At 43.9% G+C, this 27,637-nt stretch overlaps 1 protein-coding gene and 1 pseudogene across 4 annotated transcripts in view; both read left to right on the top strand.

Annotated features, from left to right (window-relative positions):
* Positions 1-27,637, top strand: part of RAI2 (retinoic acid induced 2) — a 127,590-nt gene that overhangs the window by 28,860 nt on the left and 71,093 nt on the right. The gene's annotated exons all lie outside the window — the stretch shown is intronic.
* LOC135051901 (5S ribosomal RNA) lies at positions 24,724-24,842 on the top strand (annotated as a pseudogene).

Raw genomic sequence — 27,637 nt, 5'->3', positions numbered from 1 at the left:
ACAGTGCTATGTATTGATAATGCATTGTAATAATATATATGAATATAGAACCTGTGAGTCTACTTCTTATATCACATGGAATACAGTCACCATGTAGACACCACAATGACCGTTATGATTTTGAAATGTCAACATGTTTAGAGTGGCTACAACTGAAATTTCGACATGTGAAATGCCAACATTGGCAGAATGCAGACAGGATTAGGCTGTGGGCACTTGGGATGCTAGCAGTCAGAATACCGGCAGCGGCATGCCGACGCTCAGGATCTCTGACCCCCTTTCCCCACAGCCTAAGCCTAACCCCTCTCTCCTTCACAGCCTAACCTTAACCCTCCCCGGTGGTGCGTAACCTTAACCCTCCCTCCTAGCAGCCTAAACCTAACTCTCCACCCCCCCAGCCTAAACCTAACTTCGCTCCTGCCCCGCAGCCTAAGCCTAACCCTCCTCCTGCAGCTTAAACCTAATCCCCCATCCCCCCACTTAGCTTACTAGCGTGGAGTCCCAGCGGTTCTTCATTTGGGATTCTGGCGTTCGCGGTCTGGGGAAGGCATTTCAATCCATGTCGGGATCCTGGCGTGGGGAGTCCGGCGTTAGTATTCCGACGGCCAGTATCCCGACCGGATGCCTTCTACACACCTCCCATGTTCATAAAAATAAAATAAAAGGTTCTGTAATATATAACAACAACTTAGTCTGTCAATTACAGTATAGAAAATGAAAGCTGACGCCTGGTTGATCTATGGGAGGAATTCAAATGTTTGAAAAGTCGTTGGGTGTCTGTTTTTTCCTGTCTATTAGATAGGAAAAAACTGACACCCACCTGACTTATCAAACATTTGAATCCCCCCCCTATATGTTGCAGTATGTTTTGTGTACAACAGTTTCCATAACTATCACCCAGTGAATCGCTGCTTTTTTGTGTATGCACTAGATCAATAGCATAGCAGTGCTCATTAAAATGATTATAATATAGGGTGTTGATGAATATTTTATATGCCTTTAAAAAGGTCACAAAACATGATTTTCAAAAACTTAAATGGCTAAATTTGTGTCAGCCTACTCCCATCTCTGCTTGTGGCAGTGTTCTCTGCTTTGTGTTGATGAGCAAGGAACTGGAATACATCAGACTGTGCTTCTGTCAAAGATGATTTGGAGGCTTTGTTTTCTGGTAGGCGTTTACAGCAAGCTAATGTCAAGCATATCATTAGAAATTATTAGCTCCATGGGAATACATCTTTAAATGTCAGGCTGATGGTAAAATTGTCAATTAGCGTTTCCCCCAGCACATTTCAGTTGTGTAACAGTGTTAAAGGTATAGTGCCTGTATTTCAAATGTGGATTGAGTCCAAAACATGAAGTAGTTCCGTATGCTAATAGCACTTGCAGAAAGAAATGGTTGCAGTCATTACAGACATTACAAGTTGCAGCTATATTATTATTATTATTTTGTAATATTCACAAATGCAGGGATCAAAAGGTCTCCAGGAGGTATTCATTTTGGGAAGCGGTCAAGATTCATATACATGTGTAGCTGTATGTAATATATGTACTGGCGTGTGTCCGAGATTGGCAGTGGCACTGTATGCATTAGGCATCCCTCTCCTAAGCCCGCCCCCAGACTCTCATTGGCTAATGTCACAGGAGTCTAGGGGCAGACTTGGGAAAGGGAAGCCCCTTTTTCTTGTGCCGTAAATTTGGTTAGCGTGTTTGCGGCCTCCCTCGACTCAAAGAGAAATCCACATTAAGTGCAGCCTGCAAGCTTATCATAGGCTGCTGTGGGCTATAATTGAATAGCCCTGTGGTTAATTACTGCGGCTAATTGAATCCATCACTAAAAATGTGTATTTTTTTTTTTTTCTCTCTAACCACCACCAAGAAATACTTTATAGTTCTTGCTCTGGCATTAATCCACCTTTCTAAAACAGCAAAAATCTGCATTGTAATTAAAGCATTCAATAACAATAATTTGATATGTTGAGATAATAAATAATAATCTATCAAATGTCAATTCTCAATTCAATAAAAGACCTGTCATTATACAATTTAGCGTGGAAAATAGGAAGATCAAATACATCTTCAATCGATATTGGGGCATACCGCTTTGGGACACAATTTGGGGCATATATTTAACAAAGAATCCCAATATTGTTCACAAAAATGTATGGTCTCTGAAAACAGTATTAGCACTAAGTAATTTAAGAAATCAGACTTCATCTAAACAAGATAATGTGATAAAGGGCCCCATACACTAGTGCGATATTGCACATTTTCGTGCAATTGTGATGAGTTCCTGAGATGGATAGCATGAAAAATTTCAAATTGCATGTACTTTTCTTGCGATTGCGTGCTCACGTGTGTCACCCATCGCAATTGCAGTTCTCACGTGCTGCACGTGAGATTTATCTCAATTGCATGGAAATAGGTTTAATCTCTTTATTAATTTTGTACCCTGCTCTAATTGTATAGTGTGCAAATGTATGGATAATACAACCTGAAAATTATATTTAGGAATAGATTTCCTTTATTATACCCCTTTCAGACAGAGAAAGGAACCCGGTAATTTCCCGGCTCCTGAAGGGTCGACCCGGGATTTCTTTCTGTCTGAAAGGGTCAACACGGGACTGAGTTCCCGGGAATTCAACCCAGGAATTTACCTGGGTTTTTCCCGGCTCTTACACGGGTTGCCGGCTGTCTGAAAGGGTCCGACCCGGTATTTTAGAAACGGGTCGCGGCTGACGGCGCTAATTGGCTGAGCTGGCGGGGCACTGGCGATTGGCTGAGCAGCAGGGTCTCTCTGATTGGCTGAGCGGGCATGGCACTGGCGCTGGCGTCTGAGGTCATCTTTATGCTGCAGGGGAGACGGAGGGAGACAACATGGCGCATTGGAAGGAGGAAGAAATCAGGGAGCTGCTTTCTGTGAGAGGGGAGGAGGAGATCCGGAAGCAGATCACTGGGACAGTGAAGGACGCCACAGTGTACACCAACATTGCCAAGATACTTACCTCAAAGGGCATTGAGCGCACACAGCAGCAGGTAGTAAATAAATTGAAAGCTCTGCGCAAGTACTACAACAAAGTTCACGACCACAACAGGAGGAAAAGTGGTGCTGCTAGAATGGAGTGGCTTTACTACGATCAGTGCAATGAAGTATTTGGCAATTCTGCCCTGGTTAATCCCATTGCCATTTCATCGTCCAGTTGTGCGTCCTCACGAAGCGCTACCCCAGAGAGCAGCCAATCCATCCCACTGACGCCACCAATGCTGTTTGATGACATCACTGAGATCAGTGACACCGATCCGCCGGCTGCCGTGGGGGACCCAGTCACCGATACTATTGAGGTTGATACCAGTGGAAGCAGCGTGGTGACTCCGGCTGGGAAACCAACTTCTCCGCAGACTGAGGCGCCAAAGTTGCGGAGGAACAGTAAGTTTTTTTGCTTTTATTTTACACACACTTAATATTTTTCTTCTATTTAAAATCCAGTATATAGTATGGGCCGTATTCCACAATGATGTTGTTTGCTGTTGTTGTTGTTGCTGTTTGTTGAAGAAAGGAGACATCGTGCATAGCATGCAGTGTTTGTGCAATTGCACACTTCCATGATATCTTTGTCATGACCAATACAAAAAAAATGTAATGTTGCAGTGTGAAGCTAGTGTGCATGAGGAAGAAGGCCTCAAGCACATATATGCTGACATCACTGCTATTTGCTATTCTAAATATGTTGTTTTCCTTTCATTTCTAGTCTTTGACGTCCCAGAACGGAAGAAAAAATCTTCAAAGATGGAGCAAGCTACGCGCGCTATGACGCGAATCCTAGTCAATCAGCTGCGAGAATCCGATGCAGAAATGCAGGCACAGGAGGATGCCCGACTACAACGCTTTTTTGACAACGAGAAAGTTAAAAATACATTTCTCACACAACTTGTGGGTATGCATGAACGCATTTCTAGGGAGAACAGAGAGGCGCAAATTTCCTTTCTTAACGGTCTGGTGTCTAGATTATACAATCCGCACCCTCCACACCCTTATCCAGTGTATACTCCTCCTCAATATTCTGAGGGCAATTTTGCAAACTACCAGCATAATAGCAGAGGCATGCAGTTTATGGCAACAAACCAATCAAATTAACATACTGCTACTCCACATAATATTCCAGAGGGCACAGTGAATACTACCAACTATGGCGCAGTGCATAGTTATCTAGATAGCACAGCAAAGATTTATCACACGACCCAGCGTGTAGCAGTCCACATGTCAATAAGCAGACCAGTCCTGAAGTTACAATGCATAGCAGTCCACATGAAAGAGTGCATAATAGTCCAGATGGCACAGGGCATAATACTACACATGGCACTGTGTATACCTATCCAGATGCCACAGTGAATAATACTCCACATGGCACTGAGAATAATTATCCAGAGTCACAGCTCTCACCCGTCCACTGGGCAGCACTTCGTACAGACAGTTGTAAATAATGCCAAGTGTCCGGCCCATAGCTGGCCATTACCTCAGCCACTTCTTTAGATGGGGGTGTACGTGTCGCAAAATGTACAAGCATTATGCCCTCTATTTATGTGCCTACAGTGGCAAATAATCTTTATTCTTTGTCTTTAGTCTTTTTGAAAATGTTCATGTGTATTCAGCACTTTACAGGCCTGTCAAGTGTCCGGCCCATAGCTGGCCATTACCTCAGCCACTTCTTTAGATGGGGGTGTACGTTTAGCCAAATGTACAAGCATTATGCCCTCTATTTATGTGCCTACAGTGGCAAATAATCTTTATTCTTTGTCTTTATTCTTTTTGAAAATATTCATGTACTCTTTTTTTAAAATGTTCCTGTGTATTCAGCACTTTACAGGCCTGTCAAGTGTCCGGCCCATAGCTGGCCATTACCTCAGCCACTTCTTTAGATGGGGGTGTACGTTTAGCCAAATATACAAGCATTATGCCCTCTATTTATGTGCCTACAGTGGCAAATAATCTTTATTCTTTGTCTTTAGTCTTTTTGAAAATGTTCATGTGTATTCAGCACTTTACAGGCCTGTCAAGTGTCCGGCCCATAGCTGGCCATTACCTCAGCCACTTCTACAGATAGGGGTGTACGTGTAGAAAAATGTACAAGCATTATGCCCTCTATTTATGTGCCTACAGTGGCAAATAATCTTTTTTTTCTTCTTTAATGTTTTTAAGAATGATGTTTATGTGTATTCAGCACTTTTCAGCAGTTTAAACTGCAAAGTAATAATGAAACTCATACATGTGAGGTAACATGTACAGAACTTTACTGAAACAATAAAAGAATTCAAAGAACGAAAAATAAAACCAACATTTTTTTACAACATATCCCTTGTGTCCTCTACTGTGTCATATAACTTAAGTTAGCAGTGATGGTGTTGCGTATCTCCTCTGCACTGCCACTACTTATCTCCCCCTCGTAGGCTGCTTCTACAGGAGTATCGCACAGTTCTGCGTCCACAACATTCCACTCAGGTAAAAAGTGTTCCTTCTGTATCTCGCAAAAGTTATGCAAGATACAGCAAGCAGCAACCACATCCGGCACCAGGGTGATGGCAATGTCATTGCGCTTTAGTAGACACCGCCAGCGCCCCTTCAGTTTCCCAAAAGCGTTCTCCACCACCATCCTGGCCGAGCTGAGAGTGTGGGTGAAATGCACTTGTTCCGGAGAGAGTGGGAGATGCTGTGTGAAGCCCTCGATGAGCCATCGCCTCAAAGGGTATGCCGCATCTCCACTAAGGTGCACCGGGATCTCCACACCATCCACAAACTTTGATTTCTGTAATGGGAAATAAAAATTAATATATAGTATAGGTGGCATACATAATGTTCATGAAAGTACAGGGAATAATTATGAATACCAACAATCTAATCCTGACATGGGGGAGCTAAGTATCCTAAACTCTCCCACACCTCCCCTGACTAACCCTCCCTTTCCGCAGCCTAACCCTAGCCCAGGCATGTCCAAACTGCGGCCCTCCAGCTGTTGTGACACTACATATCCCAGCATGCCCTGACACAGTTTTGCTGTCTGAGAATGCTAAAGCTGTGTCAGGGCATGCTGGGATGTGTAGTTTCTCAACAGCTGGAGGGCCGCAGTTTGGACATGCCTGCCCTAGCCGAAACTTGTGATCCTCCAGCTATTGTGGAACTAGACATGCCAGCATGCCCTGTCTGCCACTGTTGCAGTAATATTACCCATATATACCCATATCCCCAAAATATTACCCATCACAAGATAAATACCTCTCTAGGGAACAACCAGCCATGTTGGTTCTCCTCTGCAATCTGGAACAATTCCGAGTTGCCAAGTACCCGGGAGTCGTGAGCACGACCCGGCCAGCCAATGAAGACATCTGTGAAACTGATGAATAGTATACGTCTTAGCTGTGTTTAATAATACACATCATGGGCCCAGCATATAATCACATTAAAACACCATACTACTTACCAATACTTATGGTCCACTACAGCCTGCAGGATGATGGAGTGCCAGCCTTTTCGGTTGTAGTAATCGGCTGGGTTGTCTCTAGGGGCAATAATGGGTATGTGGGTCCCATCTATGGCTCCAGCACACTGGGGATATTTACGTTTCTGGAAACCTTTGATGGTATCATCCAGCTGGGCACCTTGCGGTAAGGAGATGAAGCGGTGGTAAAGGGTATCCAGCAGTGCCTTGGTCACTTCCCGCACTAGCACACACACCTGTCGATATGCCAACACCGAACAAGCAGGCGATGGTGCGGTATCCCCCCGGGGTTGCATACCACCACAACACAATCGACAGTCTCCTGCACGGCTCGATGGTCTTGCGGTAGTTGGTGCTTCCCCTGGTGAGTGCTGGAGTGAGAAGTTCCAGCAGGTAGTAAAAGGTACCACACAACATCCGAAAGTGTGCCATCCACTCCTCTGGCTGATAAGCTCACGGTCGAGAAAGCTTGTCCATGCCTGCGGTCCCTGGCCCACAACGATCGATTAGTTGAGCTGGTAAATCTCAGGGTAGACGTAATGCTGCCCAAAATCAGGGCTCTCCTCCTGCGCAAATACCGGCATCGAGTATTAGCCCTCTCCGCCAGAAATTGCTCCCTTCTCCTCTTGGCATAAAACTGTGCCAGGTAGCACAGTGCTAGCAGCTGCATCAGGCTCTCATTTGCTGTGTGAAACAGCAAAAAACAGCAATAAGCCAGGAAAACTCTGCAGTAACTCGTCGGCCATGGCTAATGCAATGCTGTGATCAGTCACCACCCACTTAAATGACCTCATCTCTGTGTGCCATAAAAACAGTCCATTTTTTATGACGCATAAGTCTATTGCAGGGCTGACACGGGTACTGTCTGAAAGGGGTCGACCCGGGAATTTACCGGGTTTTTTGTGCTGTGTGAAAGGGGGTAAGGGACTGTAACCCGGGTTTTTCCCGGGAACACAAACCTGTGAAAAATCCGGGTTTTTGAGATTTTTCTGTCTGAAAGTGGTTTAAGAGGTCATAGGCAAAATATATAGATAAAATAGAATAATAACAATAGAATCTGATTTTGAATGATCTTTGTACATTTTTGTTGCCTGGTTGTGGGTTGTCAACCTTGCATTACCATGCTGAAAATGTCAGTCCTAAAGTAGAGTGTATAAATATGGAGGCCTCTTTCAGAAGCTCCATACGCTTATGTATGCACTGAAATATTGGAGTGCACAATGGTATTTCTAATTATATATATATATATATATATATATATATATATATTACACATACAGTTTGTTTGGTAGACTTTGGTCATTTTTATATCTGCTTTCTTAAATGGATTCTTACTTTGTTTTTCAAATAAAATTAACAAATAACAATAATTTTATAGCAAGCATCGTTTACTTGACCTTGATGTAACACGCATACAGCTGGGAAGCTGTGAAGTCACTACTCAGTCTCTGTCACTTCCTGCTAAATATAGCTTGTTAAAAGAAGATAAATGCTCGAGAGAATAGTTATTTTCATGTCCCACTTTTTAAGAATATCTTCTCTATTAAAGCAGCAGGAATCATGCAATTAAGGATTTCACTTTTAGGCAGATCTATACAGCCGTATTTTTCCTGTAAAATAAGTGTTACGCTCTGGTGGCAGTGAATAGGTAACCGCCTGTTTGTCTTATTGCAAAATCAGCTGCACTTTTTTTTCATGTGGGTGTGTATTTAATGTTTTATACATCCAATCTTCCCTTCCTCTCCTACAATTTGTAAATTAAAATGATAAATGGAGGTTTTCCTACAAAACCAGGGACATATTTCTGCAGTATATATTATAGGTTAGCCACTGTGGATGACTTTCTGTCAAACTGGAGGTTAGGTCACAGATCTGTTTTTTGCAGATTCTATTATTTTCTGTTAAAGCCTTTTCCATTTGTGGTACCTCAAATATGATGTAGCTATTGCAACAGAAGTGGATACTAGAGGCAGGGGCGTTTTAAGAGAGAAGGGGACCCGCATGCAGCCTCCATTGCGTGCCCCCTCCTTAGACCTAGGTACCAGTGTGGCCTAGAGGCCTGATGTTACATGGTTGCAGCAGAATATGTAGGATCAGGTTCTTGCTCTGGCACTGCTCTTCAATAGCACCTCCTAGTCCCCTCCTCTACACCACAACAGAGGAAGGATTCCCATTGCAGGCGCCATAAATACAGCATCCGGTCAGAATTTCGACACCAGGTTCCAAATATCCACAGAATGTCGACAGAATGGCATTTTGTGTTATTTTTAGGACTAGGTATAGGCTAGAACATCCATTTTTTTTCGACACTATGATGGCAACATTATGAACATGTTGATCATTTAAACCAGAGGTTCTCAAACTCGGTCCTCGGGGGCACACACAGTGCATGTTTTGCAGGTCTCCTCACAGAATCGCAAGTGAAATAATTAGCTCCACCTGTGGACCTTTTAAAATGTGTCAGTGAGTAATTAATACACCTGTGCACCTGCTGGGTTACCTGCAAAACATGCACTGTGTGTGCCCCCGAGGACCGAGTTTGAGAACCTCTGATTTAAACCATGTCGATCTGCAAATCACTGGGACTCTTCCTGAATCCTCTGAGCTCTGGGACTCCCGAAGATGCAACCTCTTGATCCCATTATAATGGACATAGGTCTCTAGCAGGGTGTACTGGCACTTCTGGTTAATGTCGGCCATCAGGCATACAGAGACACTGGAATATGCGGCAAGACCACACCTGTAAACCATGACCACACCCCTTAGTAATGCGTGCGCAGCCACTGAAATGCCAGGGCTCCTTTAGAACCCCAGTCCGTCAATTGTCTCAAAGACACTTGCCCATTGTTACAAGGGCTAAACATAAATGACACACAATTGTGGAATAAACGTAGAGGCGTCGGAACGGGGTGGTGGGGGGGGCAGCTCGTCCCCCCCCCCATCCCCAAACATGAGAGGCGCTGGCTGATGTACAGGAGGAGCAGTGTGCGGTCAGTTGAAAGACCGCACATCACAGCCTCCGTGCAATGCAGAGATCTCCTCCCGCAACTCCCAGCAGAGCATTGCCGTGATTCGCGTGTCTATTTAGAGCAGGGCTGGCCAAACCGGTCCTCGAGATCTACCAACAGTTCATGTTTTTCAGGCCTCCTGGAGACCTGTAGAATTGTCAGTTAGGAATGAATGCAGCACATCTTAATTAGTAATGACTACACCTGTGCACCAGCTAGGTGATCTGGAAAATGTGTACTGTTGGTAGATCTCGAGGACTGGTTTGGCCAGCCCTGATTTAAAGGGTGTTGCCTAATGACGAGTAGTGCCTGCCTCCATAGGAGACCTGTGTGGCTGTGCTGCGTAATCAGGTAGTGTGTGTATCTCTCCCGCTCGCTCCTCTCTCTCTCACACTCTTTCTTCTTGCTCCTCTCTCTCTCCCTAACACACTCTCTCCTCTTGCTCTTCTCTCTCCCTAACAAACACACACACACACACACACACACACACACACACACACACACACACACACACACACACACACACACACTCTCTCTCTCTGTCCTCTTGCTCTTCTCTCTTCCTAACACACACTCTTTCTCCTTGACACTCTTCTTCCTCTCGCTCTCTCCCTGACATTGCTTCACTCTCTTCATACTTGCAGCACTGCATCTATATACACCAAAAGTCACTCAGCGTTTGATAATGCAGCATTCCAGGTGCCATCCGCAAAGTATGTTATGTAGTGGAAGACAGGCAGCACTCAGGGGTATATCATCAGAAGTAAAGACGCCAAGATAGCTTACAGCGTTTCGATTTAACAAAGTAAATTTTCATCGTGAACCCTGAGTTACTCCGTTAAATTGAAACGCTGAAAGCTATCTCGGTGTCTTTACTTATGATGAATTATCTGTGAGTGCCGCCTGCCTTCCATACTATATGTCTGTGTGTGTTTGTGTGTGTATATATGTATGTATGTATATGTGTATGTGTATATATATATATATGTATGTATATGTGTGTGTGTGTATGTATATTTACAGTGTATATATAATATAAACTCCAACCTCAGTCGGCACTCTCAGTAATTCATAAGTGGCTCTTTTGGGGACACAGTCCCTTCCTCAGGATCACAGTTGCTTGTTACATACAACTAATTAGCAATCAGCGATATAGAGACGATTGCTAATTTGGGGAGTTCGCCCAGTGTGTACCTGGCTTTAGGTTTAGGCTGCGGGAATAGGGGTTAGGCACCACCAGGGAGAGTTACGGTCAGGCTGGGGGGGGGGGATTAGGGTCAGTCTGTGGGTAAAGAGGGTTAGGGCAGCTGGGGCGGCTGGGTCTCCAGATTCAGTACACAGTGCAGATGCACACGCCTTCTGAGGGGGCAAAATGAGTCTCAATTTGCTATATGTGTACACAGTACCCAGACTGGCATTACAGACTTAAAAGGGGGCTGACTCCATTTTAGGCACAAAATTACCTCAGCCAGTATCAAAAAGAGCGGGAAGACTGCCGCCATTGAAGGGGCGGTGCTTCACTGTGAGTGGATCCAGCAGCTCACCAGCGCCATTTTCCCTCTGCAGTGGACACAGACTGACTGACAGGGATGCGCAGCTCCTCCAGAGAGACTCCAGATTACCTCAGCAGTACCGGGGGGTCATAGCAGGGGGGGAGCGATTATTAATGTACTGAGTCCCTAATCTAGGTACTTAGTCTGCGACCCGGCTAAGCTTGGCATTAGCAGTAAGGGCACCATGTGCTGGCTCCATGGTATCTCCGTGTCTCCCTGGAAGGGCTATTTGTGGGTTAATTGTGCATTTAACCTGTTCCTGTGTGTGTGCTGTCACTGTCGCAGTATGTCAGACAAAGAGTGTGTTTCATGTAAGGCACAGTGTTCCTCTTCTCCAGGGGGTTCACTACTGTGTACTCAGTGCAGTGTACCCTCCCAGGCTAGTGGGGCAGAGCCAGCTTGGACTCCATAAGGGGATCGTTTTCCAATATTTCTACTTAATTGTCCCGCAATAAGAGAGAGACGCAATACTTAAGACAATCGATGACGGAGTTTATGAAAAGAGACTCCGTACCCAAACCAGCGTCTCAGTCCCCTGCCGTTTGTCCACAAAAACGTACTTTGGCTTATATCCAGCAGTTCTGATGAAGGGTCAGACATGGAGGTGGACTCAGAGGTGGGGAAGGCTACTCTGTCACAGGGAATAGAGGCTCTCATAGAGGCTATCAGAGAAGTTTTGTATATCCCTGATAAGGTGACAGAGGAGACCGAGGAATCTTATTTCTTTTTCATCCACTAGGGGTCACTGGAGTACTCTTGGGATATGGACGGCTTCCACAGGAAGAAGGCACTGAATAAATTAATTTTGAAACTACACCTCCCCTCCATATCCCTGAGTACCTCAGTGTTTTTTCTGTGCTCGACACAGTTAGAAGGCTTGTGGAGTTTGTCCACATTTCATTGGAATTTTTTCTAAGTTTTTATTTTTTCAACGATTTACCACATCCCTTCCCCCTTCCAATAGGCGTGGGTCCGGGATAGTGAAGGCTGCTTTAGCAGCTGTGGGTGTTGGACCTCTCTAAAAAAGAGCTCCCTCACTATCACGTGCAGGACTAAAACCTGCAGTAAAGGCTGGACGGAACTTACAGAGAAGCCCCGTCATAGCCCTCACCACAGGGTCCAGGTATGTTGAACGGGGCGGTCAGCTCACGCTGCCGCCCCACTGTGTGGGATACTGTGTGTGTGTGGCGCCGCCGCTTCCAGCGCCACAAGCTGTCTCCCCCGCCGCTCTGAGCCGCGTCGGCCACATGGTTTTATGCATAGGCCGCTCCACGGCTCTATGCAGCGCGCTCCCCGGCCCTCGATGCCGCTTCGGGCTCCCCCTCCACCATAGCCAGCTCCGTGTATAGAGAACGGTACACGGAGCACGGGGGGGCACACAAATGAAAGTCAAAAGGCAGGCTCCATAGCCTAGTGAGTAACTTTGCTGCCACAGTGATGTTCCCTGCACACAGAAATGTCAGGGTCACTGGATAAAAGCTCATGATTCAACTCTTATCGATAAAGGGAATACAGCAGCGCTGCATATGTATTACAATAGGCTATGAAGTCTTTGTTAAAACAGGATACAAGTATATGTGCAGGTTTGAGTGCAACATAAGATGTTTATTTAATCTGCCTACATAATTATAAGTCGGCACTTTGTGTTATACTGTGAGCATGGGGACATATTAACCATGCTTCCTGTTGTTTTTCCTGTTGTATTTCCAGAATTTCCTGTGTTACATCTCTCCTCCATTGAAGGCGCAGGGGTGTTAAGCGGGAATTTGGGATCAGGCATATTGCTGGCGTGCACTGCACTTGGCCAGATATATATTTATAGAGACACCTTAGTGCTATTTACTGAGTCGCGCAAGTTGTCTGTCTTTGTATTTTTTGTATTGTCTGTCTGCATGAGTAAGACACCAGCAATTACTAATAAGCTGTTTCCCTGCCATGTCTAAAACATGGATATACACTCACTTCTCTAACTATTATTTATATCATAACTGTTTATAATGATATTATCCTAAAGTCTGCAAATCTGAATCATGGCCGTGGCAGCCAAATACTGGCTTTGTTCACTGTTGGAAAGTAAAATATGTTATAACAATTGGTCAGCACATGGTGCTTATAAAACAGTATCTGTGGAGCACTGCAAGCATTGTGAGTTCAGGTCTCACCTGCAGCAGCTTTGGCTTAATTCACTTGGCCACACCACACTGGATACGCCCAATCTCATCTGATTTTGGAAGCTAAGCAGTGTTGGGCCTGATTAGCCACCTGGGAGTACAAGGTGCTGTAGGTATTTTTTTAATCTACAACCACACCACACTGGATACGCCCAAACTCATCTGATTTTGGAAGCTAAGCAGTGTTGCATATTGTTTGCCATCTGGGGGAGACTGGTGATCCAACTAGATTGCATACTAATGCATGCTAGTTTAAACTGTTAAATAAAAAAAATAAAAAAGATACATTCTGGTAGCTCAGTTTGGGCTTACACTATCAATATAAACCTACCATAGATTTTACAGTCATGATAGCTCTCCAGCGCCCGCTCCCAAGAGCGCGCTCCCGGCGCCGGCCACTAGATAGGGCCCATTAACTAAGCTGTGGTTATGCAGCAGTCATCTCAGGTTTTAAGCCTGTGTGAGGTCACATTTAGTTTCAGACTTCTAAAAATTATTATACCTCTGTATCAGGATGTATCTGGATATATGTATATGGGTATATAATATATATGTGTATGTATGCATATATGGAATATATATATATATATATTTATTAAGGTCTGAGTATGTGTGAATATACATTGTATGTATGTGTAGATATATTTATATATATATATATATAATATGCTGACATTAAAAATCTAGTTTTGCAGTAAGCAAAATTGGTCAGCAAACAGTGCTTATTAAACAGTATCTGTTGAGCACTGCAAACATGGTGAGTTCAGGCTCACCTGCAGCAGCTTTGCTTATTGTTTTTACAGGTGGCTCTGTAGCCAAGTGGTTAGGCTTCCCGGCCACAGTGAACATTGTGATTGCATGGACACTGGTTCAGATCCTGGTTTAACAGGTGTTTAAAAAACAAACAAACATGGTAGGACACCATTTTTTAACGTTACTTTCTGGTTCTTTCCCGGAGGTTGCTGCCCTACAACACTTAGCCTCTGGAGGAGCGGGGTGTTGTTAGGAGTTTAATTTATTGATTGTTTTTGTACAGCATGACTCTACAGGAGTCGGTCACACAGTGTGTCGGACAAATCGAATCTGGGCCAGTGGCGCAATGTATACCGCATCTGACTACAGATAACAAGATTGTAGGTTCGTCTCCTACCTGGCTCGTTTAAGTTGCCGTGATCGTATAGTGGTTAGTACTCTGCGTAAAAACTGCACAGACAGACCCTTACCGGTCCTCTTTGGGGGAAATGCAGGGGCATGTACTGCCTAAAAAAATATTTTTTTTTTACTGTTTTAGTTAGATTGTTGCGGTCGATTTGCCGCCAGCCCTCATAGCACCAGGCCAGTACGTCAGGTTCTCAGCGAAGGCTGAGCAATTTTCAATGAGAGACAATTGCAATTATTGGGCGTTTAACTACCTATCGGAGTGTACCCTACACAGCAGTAGGGCTGTTGCTTCGCCCTGCTTTGGTAAGGGTTTGAGGTAACAAGGCTGTAGTGGCAGGACACTCCAGTTCAGGTTTGCCCTAAATAAAGACCACCTTACACTTCTTGCTGCCTACAGCTTCTTTGGACGTTGGCAGTTGGTTGTTGCGTTTTCAGCTTCGCTAGTGGCGCATAACGTCCACTTTGGCTACGTTCCTAACAGGCGGAGTCGGATTCCAAACAAGATAGATCGCAGACCAAGTGGGGGGGAAAATCTGATTTCCTACCATTGTCTACGCGAATTCCTGAATGATTCCGTCTCAACGACTTCAATTCCTAGGTATGATTCTCGATACGGTAAATCAAAGAATTTACCTACCCGAACAGAAAGTACAGGTCATTCGTCATCTGGTACAATTAGTGCTCAAGCCACGCACAGTCTCGGTTCATTTGTGCATTCGCCTATTAGACACAATGGTGGCGGCTTTCGAAGCACTTCAGTTCGGAAGACTTCACTCACGTCCTTTTCAATTGGATGTGCTCGCACAGTGGTCGGGCTCGCATCTGCAGATTTACCGCAGGGTGAGGTTGGCTCCAAGGGCCAGAGTGTCTCTACTCTGGTGGCTCAAAGTACAGAATCTAACCGCAGGGAAACTGTTCAGCGCCTGGAATTGGATAATTCTCACGGCGGACGCGAGTCTCAGAGGTTGGGGAGCTGTAGTTCAAAATTATCAGCTCCGGGGTCTCTGGGCAGGTCACGAAAGATTGCTGTCTATAAATGTCCTGGATCTCCGGGCAATTTACAATGCGCTACGACAAGCAGTGCACAGGCTGCAGGCTCAGGCTGTTCAGGTGCAGTCAGACAATGCGACGTCGGTCGCATATATCAAACAAGGAGGAACGAAAAGCCGTATGGCAATGCGGGAAGTAGCTTGAATCCTCTATTGGGCCGAGTATCACCAAATGATATTGTCGGCAGTAGTCACTCCGGGAGTGGACATCTGGGAGGCGGATTATCTCAGCCGTCGGAATTTTCATCCAGGAGAATGGGCATTAAATCTAGTGATGAGCGAGGTTCGGTTTTACTCGGTTTTACTCGGTTTTACTCGGTTCTCAAAACGGCATCTTATTGGCTATCCAAAACACGTGACATCCGTGAGCCAATAAGATGCCGTTTTGAGAACCGAGTAAAACCGAGTAAAACCGAATCCGCTCATCACTAATTAAATCCAGAAGTGTTTCACATGCTGGTCCAGAAGTGGAGTTACCCGCAGGTCGACCTGATGGCATCTCGCCACAATCAACAAACGCCCCAGGTCGTGTCCAGAACGAGAGATCCAAAGGCAGTGGCGGTGGATGCTCTCACAATCACGTGGCCATACAGTCTCGTGTATCTGTTTCCACCGTTTCCGCTGCTCCCTCTGTGGCTAAAACGGATCAAAGAAGAGTCCGTCACAGTTATACTAGTGGCGCTTCTTTGGCCTCGGAGAGCTTGGTTCTCGGATCTCCGCGGTCTACTCGCAGTCGGTCTTTGGCCGCTCCCACTACGTTCGGACCTGTTACAGCAGGGTCCGTTCCTTCACCCCGATTTAGCGCGGCCGCGTTTGACGGGGTGGCTGTTGAGACAGCCCTCTTAAGAAGAGAGGGCATTCCAGAATCGGTTATACCAACCATGTTACGAGCTAGGAAGCCGATTACGGCATCTCATTATTACAGAATTTGGCGTGCCTATGTAGGTTGGTGTGAAGCTCGGAAGTTTCCGACATCATCTTTAAGTTATTCCGTCTTTTGTTATTTCTACAGATGGGGTTAGATGGAGGTCTGAGTTTATCCACACTAAAAGTGCAGATATCGGCGTTGTCAATTTATTGTCATAATAGATTGGCCCTATTGCCGTCGGTTCACACCTTTATGCAGGGTGTCCTCAGAGTTCAGCCTCCATTCACTCCACCTACTGCGCCATGGGACTTGAATCTGGTTTTTAGATTTCTTACAGTCTTTTTATTTTTGAACCCTTACAACAAGTGGATATTAAATTTCTCACTTGGGAAAACAATTTTTCGTTTAGCCTTCGCGTCAGCAAGGCGTGTTTCAGATTTGGGTGCTTTGTCGTGCAAGCCACCGTATTTAGTGTTTCATGATGACAGAGCGGAACTTCGGACGAATTCCGCTTTTCTACCAAAGGTAGTGTTATCTTTTCACATCAATCAACCAATAGTAGTTCCTGTGTTAACAGGAGTCTCTGGTAGGTTGGATGTGGTACACGCATTTATGTATCCCGAACGTCGACAATTCGTAAGACGGATACGTTGTTTGCTCTCTATGATGCTGCCAAGATGGGTTGGCCAGCTTCTAGGCAGACCTTATCCAGTTGGATTAAACTGACCATACGTCAGGTTTACCTTCATGCTAGGTTACAGCCGCCTACATCAGTAACAGCTCATTCCACACGTGCTGTGGGAACGTCATGGGCAGTGAGTCGTGGAACTTCTACGACACAGTTTTGCCGGGCGGCTACATGGTCTTCAGTGCACACGTTTGTGCGCTTTTACAAGTTTGATACGTTTGCGGCACCAGCATCTAGCTTTGGCCGCCTGGTGTTACAAGTGCCAAACAGCTCTCCCGCCCACGGGGGAAACTTTGGTACGTCCCAAGAGTACTCCAGTGACCCCTAGTGGATGAAAAAGAAAATAGGATTTTGGTACTTACCAGGTAAATCCTTTTCTTTGAATCCATAGGGGGCACTGGACGCCCACCCAGAGCAGTTTACCTGGTTTGGGGTAGGTTCAGTAGATCTTATGGTGACACATTTTCACCGACTGGTTCAGATTAACAAGTTCTAATCGGTTATGGTGTCAACTGTTTAGTTGTCAGTAATGTTGTGTCAACTTTATTGTTGTCCGTTATATTATATGTAATTCTTCATTGTCAACCTCTCTATCGCTCCTGTTCGGCTCAGTAAAAAACACTGAGGTACTCAGTGATATGGAGGGGAGGTGTAGTTTCAAAATTAATTTATTCAGTGCCTTCTTCCTGTGGAAGCCGTCCATATCCCAAGAGTACTCCAGTGCCCCCTATGGATTCAAAGAAAAGGATTTACCTGGTAAGTACCAAAATCCTATTTTTAATCTAAAAAAGAAATTGTCAGCCACTTTTCCTGTGTCAAAGGAATTGAATACCCTATTTGAAGAACCGTGGGTTAATCTTGATAGGAAATTTCAAATCCCTAAAAGGTTGCTATCATCTTTTCCTTTTCCTCCTGAGGATAGGAAAAAATGGGAAAATCCACCGAATAGTGCAGGGGTCAGGGAATTTTTTTACCTTTTACCCCAAATTATATTTAGATACTCCGACGTTACCCCCTTGATTTGAAAGGAAGGAAATCATAAATTATTGTGCATATATACTGGTTAACACTGTTTATATGGCATTTCTGAGATACTGCGTGTGTATGTAACATAATAACATAGTAATTGAGGTTGAATAGAGGCAAATTGCCCATCGTGTTCAACCCGTATTAAGTTGTGATGATTGTAACATACCCGCTGAAGTAATGTTTAATGACTAGTTAACTACTATAACTCATATTACCCCGGGATTAACAACGTTAATATTTTAAAAATTATAATCTTGGATATCATTTTCATTCAGAAATTTATCCATTTACAGAGTCCGCCATTACCACCTTCCCTGGCAGGAAATTCCAAATCCTTATTGCCCTAACAGTGAAGAACCCTTTCCTCGGGTGCGTTCTGAACTTTCTCTCCTCCAGCCGCAGCGAGTGCCCACGTGTCGTAAACAGTGTTCTTTTAATAAATAATTCCTCTGATAACTCTGTGATGTCCCTTTACATATTTGAAGATATTAATATTAACTCCTCTTCGGCGCCTCTTTTCTAGCGTATACATATTCAACCTAGTAAGCCTTTCCTAGTAATCCAGTCCCTCTAGGCCTTTAATCAATTTAGTAGCTCGCCTCTGAATCCTTTCGAGTTCACCGATTATCTTTTTTTTTTTTTTTTTTATACAGTGGTGCCCAAAACTGAGCACAATATTCCAGGTGCGGACGTACCAATGCTTTATACAGCGGCAGGATTACATCTGAGTCCCTTGTCTCAATTCCCTGTTTTATTCATGCTAGCACCTTACTTGCCTTCTTTACTGCGCTTTGACATTGTGTATGGTTATTAGGCCTATTATCAATGAGTACACACAAATCTTTTTCCAATTCTTTTTCCCTTAGATGTTCCCCATTTAATATGTAGGCTGCGAGGTTTGTTTTTAGTCCCGAAATGCATAACCTTGCATTTGTCTGTATTGAACCTCATTTTCCATTTAGACGCCCAGAATTCAAGTTTAGATAACTCATTCTGCAAGGACTCCACATCTAATTCTGAGTTAATTACATTACATAGTTTAGTATCATCTGCAAAGATTGACACACTGCTTTCCAGGCCTATATCTAGGTCATTGATAAATATGTTGAACAGTAGTGGCCCGAGTACGGACCCTTGTGGTATTCCGCTGACTACTGAGGACCAGGTTGAGGACTCCCCGTTGACCACTACTCTCTGTACCCTGCTATCCAGCCAGTTACTTATCCATGTGGAAATAGTTTTTCCTAGGTCAAGCTCCTTTAATCCGTTGATCAGTCTCCTGTGAGGCACTGTATCGAAGGCTTTTGCAAAATCTAGGTAGACCACATCCACTGCTTTTCCTTGATCAAGATTTTTGCTCACTTCCTCGTAGAAGCTAATTAAGTTAGTTTGACATGACCTGTCCCTCACAAACCCATGCTGGTTCTTGCTAATAATCTTAGCGGTCTGTAGATACTCTTGTATGCTGTCCCTTAGAATTCCTTCCAATATTTTCCCCACTATAAACGTCCAACTAACCGTTCTGTAGTTACCCGGATGATTTTTGGATCCCTTTTTAAATAATGGCACTACCTCACTTATATGCCAATCCTTCGGTACCATGCCTGATCTAATTGAATTATTGAAAATCAAGTATAGGGGTCGTGCTAGTTCTGAACTAAGCTCCATAAGAACCCTCGGGTGAAGTCCATCAGGACCAGGTGATTTATCAATCTTAATTTTGCTTAGTCTCTCCCGGACTACTTCTTCACTTAAACAAGTATCTAACCATGAATCATTACTGTCACAATTTTTATGCTCTACTCCCACCATCAGTTGTTCTCTGGTGAATACTGATGAAAAAAATGTGTTCAGTATTTCCGCTTTTATTAAGTCATCATTTATCAGTTCTCCAAATTCATCATTTAATGGACCTATATTCTCTTTTTTTAACCTTTTTACCATTATGTCTCTCTATCGCGATTTGCTTTTCATTTTCCATTTTAGCTGCTTATTGCTTTATTGCATTTTTTATTACATTCTTTGTAATACTTGAAAGACTCCTCCTTTCCATTAGATTTAAATGCTTTGAAAGCCTGCTTTTTAAAAAATTTTTTTTATCCATTTCTGCTTTAACCTTCTTGTTACGCCACATCGGTTTGAGTTTAGTACTCCTGAGTTTACTGCCCATTGGAATAAATTTATGAATATTGCTATCCAGCAACCCTTTTAAAACATCCCATATTTTCGAAGTGTTCTTGTTATGAAACAAAACTTCCCACTCAATGTCGTTAAGTGCACATCTCAGCATACTGAAATTAGCCTTCCTAAAGTTAAAAGTTTTGGTTGAACCCCTGTAGCTATGTTTCCTGAAACAGATGTCGAATGTGATCATATAGTGATCACTGTTACCCAAAGTCTCCCCAACTTTAGAGTCTGATATAATGTCCACATTATTAGTAATTACTAGATCCAGAGTAGTTTTACCAATAGTTGGGTCCTTGACTAATTGAGAGAAGTAGTGATCCTTTAACATATTTAAGAACCTCTTGCCCCCTGCTTTAACACATGAATCCTTACTCCAGTTTATATCCGGATAATTAAAATCCCCAATCAAGAGGATGTCCCCCCAATCCCACAGCCGTTTCGATTTGCTGCTAATATGCTAATATCCGACTGTTTGTAGCAAAGTGCCTATGACTAGTATTTTTTGCCTCAATACCCCCACTTGAGATTTCAACCCATAGTGACTCCATATTATCGCCAGTCTCCTCATAAATAACCTCCTTTAAGTATGGTTTAACATAAAGACATACACCGCCTTCTCTTTTGCTTGCCCTGTCCCTCCTGAAAAGAGAATACCCCTCCAAGTTTGCAACCCAGTTGTGAGAGTCGTCCCACTATGTTTCCGTAATACCTATAATGTCATACTCAGCCTTTGATGCTAACAATTCCAATTCCCCCATTTTATCTGCTAGACTTCTTGCGTTTGCAAGCATACATTTTACTTTAGCGGTTCCTTTATTCGTTTGTTTTTTTAAAGATATTCTGGTTTACTAGTGCATCTCTAGAGTTACTGATACTGACTGTCCTCCTCGCTCCCTCTCCACCCCCACCGTACTTAATATTGACCACCTTACTCTTCTCTTTGATCAACACAATGTTTCCGTCTAAATTCTTGGCCTGACATAAGTATTTTCCCTTATGTTCCGTACATCGTTTTCTATATGCTGTAATGACACATAATTGTTATTAGTTAATGATTTGGCAATACTCTTATTAGAACCATTGTAAATACCCTTACCGGCTGCACTTTCCCTCCCCCCTTCTCTACCCCTATTTATCTCACTACCACCATTCCTACTATTCTCACTGCATGACCCATAGTTTCTAGCTAAACCCTACCTCCAGGCTCCTAGTTTAAAAGCTCCTCCAACCTACTTACCATCCTCCCCCCCCCCCCCCCATCCCCCAGCACTGCAGCCCTCTCCTCATTCAGGTGTAATCCATCATAAGAAAAAAATGGCGCCTGACTGAGAAGTCTGCCCAGTGTTCCAAGAACACAAACCCCTCTTTCCTACACCATTCTTTAAGCCACACATTTACCTCCCTAATCTCCCTCTGTCTTCCTAGGCTAGCGCGTGGCACTGGTAATATTTCAGAGAATATTACCTTAGATGTCCTTTTTTTAGTTTCTGGCCTAAGTCCCTATAATCTTTCTTAAGGACATCCCACCTACCACTAATTTTGTCATTGGTGCCCACATGCACCAAGACCGCCGGGTCTTTCCCAGCCCCTCCCAACAATCTATCTACCCGAGCACCCGGGAGACAACAGACCATATGGCGATCACGATCCCGGTAGCAGTTTGCCCTATCTGCCCTCCTGATGATAGAGGGAGCAGTCTCCTCCGGCTCCGTCATTTCGTCGCTATCATCCACCGAATCTTCGTCCAATCTGGCAAACTTGTTCGGGTTTGATAGATCCGAGATGTCGTGCCTCCCCGTCTTTTTCTTCCTTCTAACAGTGACCCAACTGCCTACCTGATTATCCTCGTCTACCAGTGATCCCTGCTGCAACTCCTCCACCGTTCTATCTAAATTTTGCTTGAGATTGTGAATATTCCTCAGTCGCGTAACAGTCTGCTCTAGATCAGTTACCTGGGCTTCCAGGGCAACCGTTCGCTCACATCTCTCGCATATGTATTCGCACTGGGTCGGCTGCTCCAGGTGCGCATACATCTTGCACGACACGCACTCAGTGAGACTCTCAATCACGGCCCCTCCCATTTGTTTGAAAAACTAACTCCCTATTACCTTATGAAAGAACAATGAAAACAATAAAACTAGCCAATACAATCAATACACAATAAAGTATATAATCAATACTTATCTGGGTGGGTCCTCTCCTGCGATACCGATACTACACTTTTCAGTTGCTTCAGCTTTCTGCACCTCCTTTTCACTCGGCTTCTGGCTCCTGCTTCTTCCACAGACCGCAGACCTCACATACGCAGGCTGTGGCTGCAGCAGCACACACACTCTCCCAGTAGCAGCAGCCCTCACCCACTTTCACTCCCCTGGTAGCACTCTCTCACTCACACTCTTTCTTACCCCCAGCAGCGCACCCTCAGTCACCTTCCCCTCTTCCTCACACACATACACGTGTGTGCCTCCCCCACCTGCTTGCTCACTCACACAATCCACAAGCCACGGTAGCAGCAAAGGTCTGGCAGTGCCCTCTCACTCACACAATCCCACACACACACTCACACATCACTGTACTTAGTCCGCAGCCGCTCACCCAGCAGCCTCACACACGCACAACAGCGGCAGCAGCAGCGATCCCTCGCTGCCCGCTCCGCTGAACTCTGCACGCACACAGCAGGCTGCGGCAGCAGCAGCTATCACCCGCTGCTCGCTGTGCTTCGCCTGGCGCCGCTTCCCTGACTTCCGGCCTCCTCCTTGTACCTGATTACTTCTGCTTCCGGTCCGACAGCACGCCTCCTCCAAGCTGATACTCCTACACCGTTCGTGGTCAAAAACGTATTTTATTTATATATATATATATATATATATATATATATATATAGGTAAAAAGGAATACGGTGATTTTCAGCGACCAATGGTGTCTTATAATTTGGAGGAGACTCAGTAAAAAATTTTTATAAAAATAGTAAAAAATTTAATAGACTGTAATTAGCACCAACATAAAGGTAAATAAATATAAATAAAAGCAATGGCCCTAAAACAAGGAGCCAGCAATTAAGGGAGAAATCAATGGAACTAATTAAAAGATGTAAAAAATGCATACAATTAATAGTTCAAGCTAATAAGACAGGAGAAAGAATTCCTAACAATATAAAATTGGAAGTAAGATCAACATATAAATAGTATAAAAAAAGGTTCTTAGCTTTTTTTTGAGAGGATATATATCATAACACCCAACGCGTTTCGTCCTCTCTGGACTTCATCAAGGGGTGGCATATGACTGGGACAGATCATCTATATATACCTAAGTTAATGAGGAAGTGATTGTTACATCACTTCCTGTCAATTAACAAATGTCAAATTAGTCAATGTGTATACACATCAAAAACGAAGCTATAATAGCCTTGCAGCTAGTTCCTCGACTTAGTTCTGACACATACAGGTAATGAAGTGATCACCAAGAACTACATTAAGGAAGTGGATATGAACAGCTACGTACACTACCGAAGCAATCACAGTCAACAATGGAAGAAGAATATCCCCTTCTCCCAGTTCAACAGAATTGCTCGGAACTGTAAGGATACTGAGGACCGAGACCAACAACTGCAGGTATACACCGAAAGATTCAAAGAAAAAGGATATCCGAACCATCTTTTGGAAGAAGCCAACCTGAAGGCCAAGAATTTGGAGAGGAAACAACTTTTGAAATATAAATCCAAGGAAAAAAGAGATGACACAGTGAGGTTTGTCACTACGTTTAGTAGACATGAGAACATTATTAAGAAAACCCTAAAAAAACACTGGAACATTCTCCTGATGGATCCGATTTTGAAAGACTATCTCCCAAAAGACCCTCTTGTGGTATTTAAGAAATCGCAAAACCTTAAAGATCTGGTGGCACCAAGCATGCTGAGGAACCCGGAAGTAAGATCTAGCATGCCCAAATGCGTCGGATGTTATAAATGCGGCCGCTGCAATGTATGCCGCTACGTACACCCCATAAGGAAAACCTTCAAGAAAACAAACGGAGAGAAAGACTATAAGATCAAGCAGTTCATTAACTGTAATACGGTGTCAGTGATATACATGCTGGAGTGCTCATGTGGGATGAAGTACATAGGTAAAACGAAAAGACCTTTGAAAATCCGCATTCAGGAACATATAAGGAACATTAAAAACAAAGTACTGACACACGCAGTATCGAAACATTTCCATGCTTGTCACAACTCGGACCCGGACGATCTAACCTTCAAGGGCATTGAACTAGTCTCACTGGGCGAGAGAGGCGGAGACCTCTCTAACCTTTTATCAAAAAGGGAAATGTACTGGATTTTTGAACTTAATACCCTGCACCCTGATGGCTTCAACGAGGGCTATGAAATAGCCCCCTTTTTGTAACGTAAGCTGACTACATCTTGTTCATATTATATTAACCTGTCCTCTCTCTACTTCTATTTCTATTTGGGCTACCTTCCAAACCACGTAATCACATTATGATACCTCCAAAAAACCATGCCAATTATACAGCCATACCGCACTGGAGATGCCCAACTCCGTTCGATCTTGGAAGCCAAGCAGTGCTGGGCCCAGTTAGTACATAGATGGGGAACCATCATGGAATACTGGGTGCTGTAATACCTTTGTGTGCAAGGGCTATGAGGATATTGTACTAACTTCATTACGTGGAATGTGGGTGCCAAAAAAGAAGCTGCTCTATTCTAACAACCAGGCTAACACCTGATTATCTTTCTAACACACCAAGAAATCTGTCTGCCGCTGATTCACTCCTGTATATGAATATCTTCACTCACCGCTTTCATGCAGTTTTTTTATACAGATTTCAACACTGCAAAAAACCAACACCTTCCAATCTCCTCCATTATAAATACTATAATTATTTACTATCCCTGTGCTCTATGCGGTGATATTAAGAAGTGGATATACATCCAATATATATATATATATACATATATATATAGGCTATGCAAAAACCCCTGTAATCAGGGGCACCAGTGGAATTTAATACTAATGTTTGCATTCACAGTGGTCTTAAAATCATATTTCTTTCTTTTTTCTCGGTCGAATGAGCATATTTTAATATGAAAAGTCACAACAAAGATGGCCGCCGCGATCACATGATCACACAAACAGTTGCTTGAGACGAACATTCTTCAAGAACATGGCCGCCGCTGTACGAACTCTTCCCCGCCTCTGAAGGGAGAATATATGCACAGCAGATGTACGATACCATCTAACCCGCGGTCGGCGCATGCGCAATGAGGATTGCCGGACGCCGGAAGTGGGGCGGACGTGACGTCACCCACGATCCGGACAGGAAGTCCAGGATCACAAGTTTAAAAGTGTGGAAAATTACTTTTTAAACACAATAATGACTCCATTCTAAAGCGGTTTTGCATAGCATGGGGATACCTTGCTGCAAGGCTATTATAGCTTCGTTTTTGATGTGTATACACATTGACTAATTTGACATTTGTTAATTGACAGGAAGTGATGTAACAATCACTTCCTCATTAACTTAGGTGTATATATAGATGATCTGTCCCAGTCATATGCCACCCCTTGATGAAGTCCAGAGAGGACGAAACGCGTTGGGTGTTATGATATATATCCTCTCAAAAAAAGCTAAGAACCTTTTTTTATACTATTTATATGTTGATCTTACTTCCAATTTTATATTGTTAGGAATTCATTCTCCTGTCTTTTATTAGCTTGAACTATTAATTGTATGCATTTTTTACATCTTTTAATTAGTTCCATTGATTTCTCACTTAATTGCTGGCTCCTTGTTTTAGGGCCATTGCTTTTATTTATATTTATTTACCTTTATGTTGGTGCTAATTACAGTCTATTAAATTTTTTACTATTTTTATAAAATTTTTTTACTGAGTCTCCTCCAAATTATAAGACACCATTGGTCGCTGAAAATCACCTTATTCCTTTTTACCTTTACACTGTACATGAAGCACTTTACCAACGCTTCTCTCTTTAAGGTATAGCTGACGCCCAAATATATCTAAGGGAGTGTCTGAATAAGGAGAACTTTTCAATCATTCATAACACTCTGGTCTACATTCTAGTATAATTCGGTATCGCGGTTAAGCGCCGACAAGCCTTCCTCTATTTGCAATATATATATATAATATTTTTTGCCAATGAATGGGTTAATTAACACTTTCTCCCCAAAACACCAAAATGAATGTAAGAAAGATGGATGAGGGGGGAAGGGGGGGGACACGACTTTTAGGAGACAGATGGTCACATCCTCACCTCAGTAATGTCAGTGGGAATTTCCCACTGTTATGTTCCTGCGAAACTTTGTCAGCGGTCAGCCACAGAACACTTCAAGTTCTGTGTGTGGGTTGGCGGGCCGCGAGCGGGAGGACAGGACAGCGCTGGATGGGCGGGTGGGAGGGATCGCGGTGTGACGTCAGCACGTCACACCATGTCCAGGAACACAGCACAGGGCGGCCAAGATCACAGCGCAGGGTGGGCAGGAGGGAGCGCGGTGTGACATCAGCACGTCACATCGCGAGCTGGACGGGGCTGTGTCTTAACAGCACGACCGTCCATTACCCCCAGGAATTTCAATTTTACCCCATTTGGAATAATTTACCCCTGTTCCCTGACCACTGGATTAGTGGATGCATCAGTATTTAGGCTGTCATGGAAAATTGTATTGCCTGTCCTGGGTGCAGCCACGGCTGATTGTAGAATTGAGACTACACTCCAATCCTTGTATGCAGCTGCTGGAGTGGCCCAGAGATCCACTATAGCATGTGGGTGGATTACTAAGGCCATTGCCAAATGGTTGGTTAACCTACTTGATGGGTTAGATACCTTGCTTCAGGGGGAGATTATTTTACTCCTGCAGCATATACAGGACTCTGCAAACTTTATGGTGAAAGCCATAAAAGAAATAGGCTTGCTTAGTGCACACACCACTGCTATGGCAGTGTCAGCACACAGAGGCTTATGGCTACACCAGTGAACTGCTGACAGCAGACTCACAGGAGAGGCCTTATTTGGAAATTAATTAGACAAATGGATCTCCAAAGCTACTGCGGGTAAGTCCACATATCTTCCTTCTACAGCTCCCCCAGCTAGGAAGGCCTACTGAGGACTTAATCTACAGTCCTTTCGGACTGCCAAGTTTAAGGGTAAAACCAGAGGTTCTTCTACCGCCACCAGAGATGCTAAAGGTAAACCACGCAAACCAGCAACTGACAGTTCTCAGGAACAGAGCTCTAGCTCTGCTTTCTCAAAGCCTTCAGCATGACTGTGGACCGCGATGACTGGAAGACTGGCAGGTGGGAGGCTGACTAAAATTTTTCAGTTACATCTGGACAGGTTTGTGCCAGGATCCCTGGGTCATAGATCTTACGAGTGTTCAAATTCAAAATGGAGTCTCTGAG

The sequence above is a fragment of the Pseudophryne corroboree genome, chromosome 2, assembly GCF_028390025.1.
Source record: "Pseudophryne corroboree isolate aPseCor3 chromosome 2, aPseCor3.hap2, whole genome shotgun sequence".
Lineage (NCBI taxonomy): Eukaryota > Metazoa > Chordata > Amphibia > Anura > Myobatrachidae > Pseudophryne > Pseudophryne corroboree.
Note: the sequence above shows the minus strand (reverse complement) of the source record. Positions and strands in the feature narration are given on the sequence as shown.